This window comes from Aegilops tauschii, chromosome 1 (assembly GCF_002575655.3).
Source record: "Aegilops tauschii subsp. strangulata cultivar AL8/78 chromosome 1, Aet v6.0, whole genome shotgun sequence".
NCBI lineage: Eukaryota > Viridiplantae > Streptophyta > Magnoliopsida > Poales > Poaceae > Aegilops > Aegilops tauschii.
The window spans coordinates 205,370,003-205,383,987 of NC_053035.3; positions in this window are offsets into that span (position 1 = coordinate 205,370,003).

Below are 13,985 nucleotides of genomic sequence, written 5' to 3' on the forward strand. Positions count from 1 at the left end.
CCTGGTCGGCGTCCGCGGTTACTTCAAAATAACACGCTTAATGAGATCTTGGTATTTGATCAGACTCTGGCTATGAGCCTATACGCACTAACCAACTGCGGGGAACAGTTATGGGCACTCAACGTCGTGGTATCAGTCGAAGCCTTCTTGACGTCAGTGGTTTAGGGGCGTGCGGCGGATAGGACTGGAACGCCTGCTCTTGTATTAGGGAGGCTAGGTCTGCTTCCGGCCTCCCACACAACGTGCAGGAGTGCAATGGGCGATGGGCCCAAACCCCTGCACGCTTAGGATTTAGACCGGCGTGCTAACCTCTCTATTGAGCCTAGGTAGGGCTGCAACGTGTCGATCTTCCGAGGCCGGACATGACCCAGGATAGTGTGCCAGGCCAGAGGGATCGAGCGTGTTGGGTAATGTGGTGCACCCCTGTAGGGAAGTTTATCTATTCGAATAGCCGTGTCCCTCGGTAGAAGGACGACCCGGAGTTGTACTTCGACCTTATGACAACTAGAACCGGATACTTAATAAAACACACCCTTTCAAGTGCCAGATACAACCCGGTGATCGCTCTCTCACAGGGCAACAAGGAGAGGATCGCCGGGTAGGATTATGCTATCCGATGATACTTGGTGAACTTACCAGTTATTCTCTTCTACATGCTTCAAGATGGAGGTTGCCAGAAGCGTAGTCTTCGATAGGACTAGCTATTCCCCTCTTATTCTGGCATTCTGCAGTTCAGTCCATAGATATGATCCATTTCATTGATACCAACGCATATGTAGTTGATACGTCCATTTTGCATCATGTTTTTATATTGATATTTATTGCATTATGGGCTGTTATTACACATTATATCACAATACTTATGCCTATTCTCTTATTTTATAAGGTTTACAAGAAGAGGTAGAATGCCGGCAGCAGGAATTCTAGACGGGAAAAGGAGCAAATATTAGAGACCTATTCTTCACAACTCCAAAAGTCCTAAAACTTCACGGAGCATGTTTTTGGAATATATAAAAAATGTTGGGCGAAGAAAGAACCAGAGGGGGCCACCAGCCAGCCACAAGGGTGGGAGGCGTGCCCTACCCCCCAGGGGCACCCCTGACCTTGTGGGCCCCCTGGCAGGCCTCTGGTGCCCATCTTTGGCTATATGGTGTCTTTTGCCCTTGAAAAAAATCACAAGGAAGCCTTCGGGACGAAGCGCCGCCGTCTTGAGGCGGAACTTGGGCAGAACCAATCTAGGTCTCCTGCGGAGCTGTTCTGCCGGGGAAACATCCCTCCGGGAGGGGGAAATCATCACCATCGTCATCACCATCGATCCTCTCATCGAGGGAGGGTCAATCTTTTGTATTCGATCTTGGTCCCAAAACCTTAGATTGGTACCTGTGGGTTGCTATTAGTGTTGATTACTCCTTGTAGTTGATGCTAGTTGGTTTATTCGGTGGAAGATCATATGTTCAGATCCTTAATGATAATTAATACTCGTCTGATTATGATTATGAATATTCTTTGTGAGTAGTTATGTTTGTTCTTGAGGACATGGGAAAAGTCTTGTTATAAGTTATCATGTGAATTTAGTATTCGTTCGATATTCTTATGAGATGTATGTTGTCTTTTCCTCTAGTGGTGTTATGTGAATGTCGAATACATGACACTTCACCATTATTTGGGCCTAGGGGAAGGCATTGGGAAGTAATAAGTAGATGATTGGTTGCTAGAGTGACAGAAGCTTAAACCCTAGTTTATGTGTTGCTTCGTAAGGGGCTGATTTGGATCCATATGTTTCATGCTATGGTTAGGTTTACCTTAATTATTCTTTCGTAGTTGCGGATGCTTGCGAGAGGGGTTAATCATAAGTGGGAGGCTCGTCCAAGGAAGGGCAGCACCCAAGCACCGGTCCACCCACATATAAAATTATCAAAGTAACGAACGCGAATCATATGAGCATGATGAAAACTAGCTTGACAACAATTCCCATGTGTCCTCGGGAGCTCTTTGCTTTATATAAGAGTTCGTCCAGGCTTTTCCTTTGCTACAAAAAGGATTGAGCCACCTTGTTGCACCTTAGATACTTTATTTACTTGTTACCCGTTATGATTTAACTTATCACAAAACTATCTATTACCGATAATTTCAGTGCTTGCGGAGAATACCTTGCTGAAAACTGCTTATCATTTCCTTCCGCTCCTCGTTGGGTTCGACACTCTTACTTATCGAAAGGAGTATGATAGATCCCCTATTCTTGTGGGTCATCAAGACTCTTTTCTGGCGCCGTTGCCGGGGAGTGAAGCGCCTTTGGTAAGTGGAATTTGGTAAGGAAACATTTATATAGTGTGCTGAAATTTACTGCCGCTTGTTACTATGGAAAATAATTCTTTGAGGGGCTTGTTCGGGGTATCTTCACCTCGACCGGAAGAGCAAAGAGTTACCCCTCAACCTACTGCACCTACTGAAAATATTTATTATGAAGTTCCTTCAAGTATGATAGAGAAACTGCTAGCTAAACCTTATGCAGGAGATGGAACGTTACATCCTGATATGCACCTAATCTATGTGGATAAAGTTTGTGGATTATTTAAGCTTGCAGGTATGCCCGAGGATGTTGTCAACAAGAAGGTATTCCCTTTATCTTTGAAGAGAAAGGCATTGACATGGTATAGGCTACTGGATGATAATGGATCATGGAACTACAACAGATTGAAATTGGAATTTCATTAGAAGTTTTATCCTATGCATCTAGTTCATCGTGATCAGAATTATATATATAATATTTGGCCTCGTGAAGGAGAAAGTATCGCTCAAGCTTACGGGAGGCTTAAGTCCATGTTTTATTCATGCCCCAATCATGAGCTCTCAAGAGAAATTATTATTCAAAATATTTATGCTCGACTTTCTCATAATGATCGATCCATGCTCGATACTTCTTGTACTGGTTCCTATATGAAGAAGGATATTGAATTCAATTGAGATTTATTGGAAATAATTAAACACAACTCTAAAGATTGGGAACTCGAAGAAGGTAAGGAGTCGGGTATAAACCTTAAGGTTGATTGTGTTAAATCTTTTATGGATACCGATGCTTTTCGTGATTTTAGCACTAAATATGGACTTGACTCTGAGATAGTAGCTTCTTTTTGTGAATATTTTGCTACTCATGTTGATCTCCCTAAGGAGAAGTGGTTTCAATATCATCCTCCCATTCAATTTAAAGTAGTAGAACCTATTAAAGTTGAAGAAGAAACTATTACTTATAATGTTGATCCTATTGTTCCTACTGCTTATATTGAGAAACCACCTTTTCCTGTTAGGATTAAGGATCATGCTAAAGCTTCAACTGTGGTAAACAAAAGTTATATTAGAACACCCAAACCCTCAGAGAGTTAAGGTTGAACCTAGTATTGCTATGGTTAAAGATCTCTTGGTCGATAATATTGATGGGCATGTTATTTATTTCTGTGATGAAGCTGCTAGGATTGCTAAACCCGATATGAAAGATAAACATAGACCTATTGTTGGCATGCTTGTTGTTTCTGTTAAAATAGGAGATCATTGTTATCATGGCTTATGTGATGTGGGTGCTAGTGTGAGTGCAATACCTTTTACCTTATATAAAGAAATTATGAATGATATTGCACCAGTTGAGATAGAAGATATTGATGTTACTATTAAGCTTGCCAATAAAGATACTATTTCACCAATTGGGATTGTAAGAGATGTTGAAGTCTTGTGTGGAAAAATTAAATATCCTACTGATTTTCTTGTTCTTGGTTCCCCACAAGATGATTTTTGTCCCATTATATTTGGTAGACCTTTCTTGAATACCGTTAATGCTAAGATAGACTGCGAGAAAGATATCGTTACTATTGGTTCGGGGATATGTCTCATGATTTTAATTTCTCTAAATTTCGTAGACAACCCCGTGATTAAGAATTGCCTAGTAAAGATGAAATTATTGGTCTTGCTTCTATTGCCGTGCCTCCTGATGATCCTCTAGAACAATATTTGCTAGACCATGAGAATGATCTGTCTATGAATGAAAGAAGAGAAATAGATGAAGCATTCTTTAAGCAAGGTCCCATTTTGAAACATAATTTTCCTATTGAAATCCTAGGGGATCCTCCTCCACCCAAGGGTGATCCCGTGTTTGAGCTTAAACAATCGCCTGATACTCTGAAATATGCGTATCTAGATGAAAAGAAGATATATCCTGTTATTATTAGTGCTAACCTTTCAGAGCATGAAGAAAAGAAATTATTGAAAACTCTGAAGAAGCACCGTGCTACTATTGGATATACTCTTGATGATCTTAAGGGCACTAGTCCCACTCTATGTAAGCACAAAATAAAATTAGAGAAAGATGCTAAACCAGTTGTTGATCATCAACGACGGTTAAATCCTAATATGAAAGAAGTGGTAAGGAATGAAATACTAAAGCTTCTGGAGGCAGGTATAATTTATCCTATTGCTGATAGTCAATGGGTAAACCTTGTTCATTGTGTCCCTAAGAAAGGAGGTATTACTGTTGTTCCTAATGATAAGAATGAACTGGTTCCACAAAGAATTGTTACAGGTTATAGAATTGTAATGGATTTTCGCAAATTGAATAAAGCTACTAGAAAAAGATCATTACCCTCTACCTTTTATCGATCAAATGCTAGAAAGATTATCCAAACATACTCGCTTTTGCTTTCTAGATGGTTACTGTAGTTTCTCTCAAATACCTGTGTCAAAATAAGATCAAGAGAAAACCACTTTTACTTGCCCTTTCGGTACCTTTGCTTATAGACGTATGCCTTTTGGTTTATGTAATGCACCTGCTACCTTTCAAAGATGTATGACTACTATATTCTCTGATTTTTGTGAAAAGATTGTTGAGGTTTTCATGGATGATTTCTCCGTTTACCGAACTTCTTTTGAGGATGGCTTAAGCACCCTTGATGGAGTTTTGCAGAGATGTGAAGAAACTAATCTTGTCTTAAATTGGGAGAAGTGTCACTTTATGGTTAATGAAGGTATTGCCTTGGGGCATAAAATTTCTGAAAGAGGTATTGAAGTTGATAAAGCTAAAGTAGATGCTATTGAAAAGATGCCGTGTCCTAAAGATATCAAAGGTATAAGAAGCTTCCTTGGTCATGCTGGTTCCTATAGGAGGTTTATTAAAGACTTCTCTAAAATTTCTAGGCCTCTCACCAATCTCTTGCAAAAACATGTTCCTTTTGTTTTTGATGATGATTGTGTAGAAGCATTTGAAATACTTAAGAAAGCCTTGATCTCTGCTCCTATTGTTCAACCACCTGATTGGAACCTACCCTTTACAATTATGTGTGATGTTAGCGATTATGCTGTTGGTACTTATTAAATATACTTAAGAAAGCTATTAAATATCTTATGGAAAAGAAAGATGCTAAGCCTAGACTTATTAGATAGGTTCTCCTGCTGCAAGAATTTGATTTGCATATTATTGATAGAAAGGGAGCCGAGAACCCCATTGCAGACAACTTGTCTAGGTTAGAAAATGTTCTTGATGACCCACATCCTATTGATGATAGCTTTCCCGATGAGCAATTAAATGTCATAAATGCTTCTCGTAATACTCCATGGTATGCTGATTATGCTAATTATATTGTTGCTGAATTTATACCACCTAGTTTCACATACCAGCAAAAGAAAAAGTTTTTCTATGATTTAAGACATTACTTTTGGGATGATCTACACCTTTATAAAGAAGGAGTAGATGGTGTTATTAGACATTGTGTACCTGAACATGAATAGGAACAGGAACATATCCTATGCAAGTGACACTCTGAGTTCTACGGAGGGCACCACGCTCGAGATAGAACTGCACATAAGGTATTGCAATCTGGGTTCTATTGGCCCACTCTCTTCAAGGATGCTCGTAAGTTTGTCTTGTCATGTGATGAATGTCAAAGGATTGGCAATATTAGTAGACGTCAGGAAATGCCTATGAATTATTCACTTGTTATTGAACCATTTGATGTTTGGGGTTTTGATTATATGGGATCTTTTCCTTCCTCTAATGGGTATACACATATTTTAGTTGTTGTTGATTACGTTACTAAGTGGGTAGAAGCTATTCCAACTAGTAGTGCTGATCATAACACTTCTATTAAGATACTTAAAGAAGTTATTTTTCTGAGGTTTGGAGTCCCTGGATATTTAATGACTGATGGTGGTTCACATTTTATTCATGGTGCTTTCCATAAAATGCGAGCTAAATATGATTTCAACCATAGAATTGCATCTTCATATCATCCTCAGTCTAGTGGTCAAGTAGAATTGAGCAATAGAGAGATTAAATTAATTTTGCAAAAGACTGTCAATAGATCTTGTAAGTGCATCTAGTGCCGTCCCTAGTTGGTTTTGGAGTATTGACGACAAACCTGGTTGAGGGAGTAATGTGTTTGTGAGAATTGCAGGATAACACAGGTAGTAGTCCCTCATTGATTCGGTTTACCTACCGGAGATGACCCTAAAAATGTATGAAGACATTCAAGACAATGGTGGTATGTGAAGATATTCACATTGAAGACTATGACAAGAGAAGACATCACGTGAAGACTATGGAGCGCGAAGACTGAGTTGTTTCGTTGTTTCCTTTTCTTCTTTGTTGAGTCATAGGAACCACCATACTGTTAAGTGGGGTCCCAGTGAACAAAGTCAGAGTGACTGAAGTGATGCTCAACCAAATCTTATGTCTTCGAGCGAAGACAATGAGATCAAATCTTATCCAGAGCTGGATGAGTCAGCTTTACTTGTAGCCCAAGTCAAGCTGCCGCGTGTGTTTGAAATCTGACCGTTGGAACATGTGTCAGTTCCTTAGTGACCCAGGGTCATTTCAGACAAATCAGGTCGGGTTGCCTAGTGTCTATAATAGCCCACCCCCTACACCATAAATTGGTGGCTGCTCAGAGTTAGTGCATGACTTTTGTCGTTTGAGAGCAACCCACCTTCGAAGCTTTTGAGAGAGGGAAATCCTTGCGAGGACAAAGCCCAAACACCCTGAGCCAAAGAGTGTTAGGCATCACTGAAGTCTTTCTGTCCGCGTGACCTGAAGACTTGTTACACTTGAGGACTGTGAATCCTCCAACCGGTTAGGCGTCGCGTTCTGAGCATCCAAGAGTCGTTATCGATCGCTGGTGAACGAAGTCTGTGAAGGTTTGGAAGTCTACCTTGAAGACTTACCAGAGTGATTGGGCGAGGACTGGGTGTCCTTAGCTCAAGGGGAATAAGGTGAAGACACGGTCTTCTGAGTTGAATCTCAGCCTCCCTAACCAGACATACAGTTGTCACAACAACTGGAACTGGTCCAACAAATCATTGTCCTCACCAAGTGTCTGGTTCTATCCTCTCCCTCTCTTTACTTACAGTTTGTCTTCGTGAAGTCATTGCCTGTTTGCACTACCTATTTGACTTCACTGTGTGACTACTATTGTTGTTTGGCTTCATACTATCTTCCATCCTGATCTTTACTACCTAGCTACTATTAGTCTTCGTGCTTTCACTTCATTGAATACTTGACTATGACTTGCTTAGTGTAGTCTACCTTCCGCTGCATGTTTATAGGTTCATTTCTATCGTTTGTCTTCGAAACTCCCATGTTTTGAAGACTTTCATAAAAATCGCCTATTCACCCCCCTCTAGTCGATAACTAGCACTTTCAATTGGTATCAGAGCAAGGTACTCCCTTGTTCTGTGTGATTCGGTTTAACCACCTGGAGTTTTAGCTATGTCGACTGCAGGGATAATCAAAGTCTCCGCTGCGTGCCCCGTCTTCGATGGAACTGAATATCCCTACTGGAAGAATAAGATGCACATGCATCTTGAAGCCATTGATGTCGACCTCTGGTATGTCGTCAAGAATGGTGTTCCCAAGACCGGTGAAGGTGTCACCCCTGCTGATGTCAAGAAGTTCATTCAACTGGATTCTACCGCCAAGAACATCATCTGTGGTCATCTGACCAAAGGACAGTATGGCCGTGTGAGTGCTCTGGAAACGTCGAAGCTAGTCTGGGACTGGCTCTCCAAGGTCAACGAAGGCGTCTCAACCCAGAGAGATCAAAGGATCAGTGTTCTTCGCAACCTCTTCAACCGCTTCAAGAGAAATGACAATGAGAATATCCACCTCACGTTTGATCGCCTCACTGACATCACAAATGAGCTTCGTGCTCTCGGCGTCACTGAGATCACCAAGCATGAAATCGTCAAGACACTCCTAAGATCACTTGACAGCTCGTTCGACACCCTTCCCCTGATGATACAAGAATGCCCTGACTTCAAGACACTCGATCCGTCTGACATACTTGAAAGGCTCAACACACATGAGTTCCAGCTATCTGAGAAAAGAGATATCTATGGTCCCAACTATGGCCGAACTCGCGCTTTGAAGGCAAAAGCTGTTTCCTCATCTGAAGAAGAATCTGACTGCAATTCTGGTGATCCTGAAGACATTGGAAAGGAGCTTCCTATGCTTGTGAAGAAGTTCCAGAAGTTCACTTAGAAGAAGGGCTTCAGAAAGTCTTCACGATCCAGCTCAAGAAATGATGAAGCTTCCACTCATGACTACAAGAAGAGAACATGTCACAAGTGCAAGAAACCTGGACACTACATCTCTGAGTGTCCACAATGGGACAATGAGAACAAGAAGAAGAGCAAGGAATATGATTCTGATGACAAGAAGAAGAAGAAATCCTCAAAGTCTTCTTCCAAGTCCTCGTCCAAGTCTTCATTACATAAGAAGAGCTCATCTGGCAAGGCTCGTGCTTTTGTTGGCAAGGAGATGGATTCAGAAGAGGAGTATGCTTCTGAGGAGGCGGAGGTGGAGTCTGAGGAGGAGTCCGACCCTGGCATTACAAGTCTGGCTCTAGCTATAGCCTACGTTGCCAAGTCCATCTTCAACACTGAAGACAATGCCCCGTCACCAATGCTGATGCTAATGACAAGGACGACTCTGCTCCCACCTACTGCTTCATGGCACGTGGTGCCAAGGTAAAATCACGTGATACTTACTTTCAAACATCAAGTGAAGATGACTCTGATTGTGAATCCAAACCCAGCTACAAAACACTTGCTAAAATTGCAACTGAACAACAGAAAGCTATGGAACACACTCAAAAACTGTTAGACAAAAGCGATGACCTGTTGGACGCGGAAATGACCCGTTCTCAGTTCTTAATTGAAGACATAAAAAATCTTCATGTTAAGTACCAGGAACTTGAAAGTCGTCATGAAACGCTCTCAACCACTCATGAAAAGCTTTCCTATGATTATCTTCAAAGGAAGCAAGAGCTTGAAAAATTGAGAGCGGCTCATGAAGATCTTCAAAAAGAGAATGAGTCACTTCGCGCTCAACAGATCAGTCCCTCTCAGGAAGGATTTGAACCACCATGTCTAAAATGCCTTGAGCGTGATAACGCTACTTCTGTTGCTGAATGTTCTACTGCTGCTACTGTTGCAATATCTTCAACTGTTGATGTGGTAACTAACCCCTCTGCCGAGGATGCCACTACTATTGCTGATGAAAATGCTAGGTTGAAGACATTGCTTGAAACAAGGATGTACAAAAGTCTCAAAGGGCATCACACACTGTGCGATGTCCTCAAAAAGCAGATTCTGAACCGAAACCCTAGGAAAGAGGGTGTGGGGTTCGAGAGGAAAATGAATGTTGATGGCTCCTACTGGAAGCCTGAGCAGTACCCCAAAACCACATGGGTTGCTGCAAAGGGACCTTCAGTGGATCCATCCACCTTATCTGGCTTCACTTGTGCTAACCCTATTGTCATTGATGAATCCTTTGATGCAAACTATAAACTGTTTAAGAATCAGAATGGTGAAGTGTTTGCCAGGTACATTGGTACTAACTGCAGGAATGGGCCACCTATGAAGAAGATCTGGGTTCCCAAAAGTTGTCTTGAGAATCTTCCTATGAATGTCATCATGACACCACCTGGGAGGAAGACAAACCCCAGACCAAAGGCTTCATATGGTCCAAAGGCTTCATACAGACAGAGGACTCACCTGAGTCACCCTAACGCCAATGTTTTGCAGGGAAATCATACTCAAACTTATGAATATGAGTGTGTTTCTTCAAACTAAGAACTAACTTTTCTGCTTATTCATATGAGTACTATTTACCTCCTGCAAGGCTATTTGCTAGGGCTTGAAGGCCGAAGTTCTCAGATGCTGCACTTAGACTCATTGCTTCTAAGCCACCCCTGAAGATGTGGGTGGTTAAGAAGAATTAACTTTCTTTTGTAGGGAAAGGTCTCCAGCCGGAAATCAAAGGCGTCCGATGCTATTGCTGGGGACCTAGAACATCTTGTAGGGCGCAAGATCAAATGCCCAAATGGTCTCACTATGTATTTTGTTCCTGAATCGCTTGCCAATCATCCTATCAGTCCTAATCTTGATCTGAGCTTTGATAATCCTCTTGTGCGTCAAATGTTTATGCTTCAGAATACTATTGGTGAAGCCTATCCCCCTAACTGTACTGTAGGGTATGACACCTCATGCTTCAGAATGGATTATGGATAGCGGATGCACTAATCATATGACTGGTGATCGATGTCTTCTCATGGACTCAACCTTACGTCCATTTGACAAGAGTCACATCACATTTGCTGACACTGGTAAAAGCAAGGTATTTGGGTCTAGGTAGAGTTGCAATCTCAAAGGATCAACACATGTATAAAGTGATGCTTTTTGAATCCCTTGGTTTCAACTTAATGTCTCTCTCAATACTTTGTGACTTGAACATGATTGTGATATTTGGAAAATATCGTTGCCTTGTACTAATGGAATCTGACAAGTCTCTAGTCTTTGAAGGGTATCGGAAAGATGATCTGTACATGGTAGATTTCTCAGCAGGACCACAGCTTGCCGTATGTCTTCTAGCAAAAGCTTCAGAGTGTTGTCTCTGGCATCGAAGGCTATGGCATGCCGGCATGAGGAACTTGCACACTCTCGCAAAGAAGAAGCACGTCATAGGCATCGAGGGCGTCAAGTTCAAGAAAGATCATCTGTGCGGTGCCTGCGAAGCTGGAAAGATGACAAGGGCCAAGCATCCCTTGAAGACAATCATGACGACATCTCAACCCTTCGAGCTGCTACACATGGACTTATTTGGCCCTACTCACTACTCTACTCTTACTACTACTGCTTGTCTCTATGGCTTCGTGATTGTTGATGGTTATTCAAGATATACGTGGGTGCATATAATTCTCTACAAGACTGAAGTGCAGGATGTCTTCAGACGCTTCGCCAACCGTGCCATGAACAACTATGGCGTCAAGATCAAACATATCAGAAGTGACAACGGCACAGAGTTCAAGAACACCGGCCTTGACCTTTACCTGGATACATTGGGCATCACTCGTGAGTTCTCAGCTCCGTACACACCTCAGCAGAATGGCATCGTGGAGCGCAAGAACAGAACACTCATTGAGATGGCACGGACGATGCTCGATGAATACAAGACTCCAAGAAAGTTCTGGCCTGAAGCTATTGATACTGCATGCCATGTCATCAACCGTGTTTATCTTCACAAGCTTCTGAAGAAGACATCCTATGAACTCCTCACTAGTAAGAAGCCAAATGTCAGTTACTTCAGAGTATTTGGTGCTAGGTGCTAGATCAAGGATCCACATCACACTTCAAAATTTGCACCGAAAGCACATGAAGGTTTTATGCTTGGTTACGGAAAGGACTCACACTCCTACAGAGTCTTCAACCTCTTTCACTATAAAGTGGTTGAAACTGTGGATGTGCGATTCGATGAGACTAACGGCTCGCAAAGAGAGCACCTGCCAAATGTGCTAGATGAAGTTCCACCTAGTGAATCTATCAAGCTTATGGGAACTGGAGAAATCATACCAAATGAAGCACAACCTGAAGAGGAACTTATCATTTCTGCACCTAATCAACCTGAAGACAATGCTCATCCTGAAGACAATCCTCCTGACAATGACAATGATCAGCAAGAACAAAATCATCGTCCAGTTCATCCTCGTGTTGCAAATGAAGTACAGATTGAGAACATAATTGATAGCATCAATGCACCTGGTCCACTCACTCGTTCAAGAGCAACACAGCTAGCAAATTTCTGTGGGCACTTTGCATTTGTCTCAATATCTGAACCCAAGAAACTTGCTGAAGCCTTCATGGAACCTGAATGGATTCAAGCTATGCAAGAAGAGCTTCAACAGTTCAAGCTGAACAATGTGTGGGAACTTGTCAAACGTCCTGACCCTCGCAAGCACAACATAATAGGCACAAAATGGATATATCGCAACAAGCAAGATGAGCATGGTCAAGTTGTCAGAAACAAGGCTCGTCTCGTTGCTCAAGGATACACTCAAGTTGAAGGGATTGACTTCGATGAAACATTTTCTCCTGTGGCTAGGCTTGAAGCCATTCACATACTGCTAGCCTATGCAAATCATCACAACATCCTTCTGTATCAAATGGATGTGAAGAGTGCTTTTCTCAACGACAAGATTGAAGAAGAAGTGTATGTTGCACAACCCCTGGCTTTGAAGATCCAAAACATCCTGACATGGTATGCAAGCTTAACAAGGCACTGTATGGCCTCAAACAAGCCCCTCGCGCTTGGTATGATACACTCAAAGACTTCCTGAAGAGCAAAGGCTTCAAACTAGGTTCCCTAGATCCTACACTTCACGAAGACATATGATGGTGAACTGTTTGTGTGCCAAACATACGTGGATGACATTATCTTCGGCTGCACCAACCAGAAATACAGTGATGAATTTGGACACATGATGCAAGAGCAATATCAGATGTCCATGATGGGTGAGCTGAAGTTCTTTCTTGGTCTTCAAATTCGTCAGTAAACCAATGGCATCTTCATATCTCAAGAGAAATATCTCAAAGATTTCCTAAAGAAGTTTGGAATGCAAGACTGCAAAGGTTACACGACGCCAATGCCAACCAAGAGTCATCTAGGTCCTGACGCCAATGGTAAAGAGTTCGATCAAAAGGTATACCGCTCCATGATTGGTTCTTTACTATATTTATGTGCATCTAGGCCAGATATTATGCTTAGTGTTTGCATGTGTGCTCGATTCCAAGCGGCACCAAAGGAATCGCATCACTTAGCTGTGAAGCGAATTCTTCGATATTTGGCTTACAGCCCAACATTAGGATTATGGTATCCAAAGGGCTCAGAGTTTGATCTAGTTGGGTTCTCGGATGCTAATTATGCTCGTGACAAGGTGGATCGCAAGTCTACATCAGGCACATGTCACTTTCTGGGACGATCACTTGTCTGTTGGTCTTCAAAGAAGCAGAACTGTGTATCACTCTCCACTGCTCAATCTGAATACATTGCTGCTGGATCTTGCTACGCTCAGCTTCTATGGATGAAGCAAACACTCAAGGACTATGGCATCCATCTGAAACAAGTACCACTCTACTGCGATAACGAAAGCGCCATCAAGATTGCCAACAACCCAGTTCAGCACTCAAAGACAAAGCACATTGAAATTCGTCATCACTTTCTCAGAGATCATGTCATGAAGGAAGATATTGATATCATACACGTCAACACTGAAGAGCAATTCACAGATATCTTCAAAAAGCCCTTGGATGAGAAAAGGTTTTGCAAGTTGCGGTGTGAGCTAAATATCTTGGAATCCTCGAATGTCCTGTGATCAGGCACACATCCTAACACTTATGCATGTTGATGACTTAGATGTGCAACACACGAAGTAATGTATGTCTTCAATCAATGAAGACTTACACTCTGAGTGTGAATACATTAATGCGGAATTTGACTTTGGAGCGCCACGATAATTGTGCGTCATGTCTGGGTCTAATACTTCCCATACGGTGGGTAACGCCACCACCAAATTCTTCTTTTGAAGTGTTTTTCTCATGGCGTTACATTTGCTAAGTCTTCGCATTTAGTTTGTCTTCAATATTAACATGACTTCATGTTTATCTTCACAATG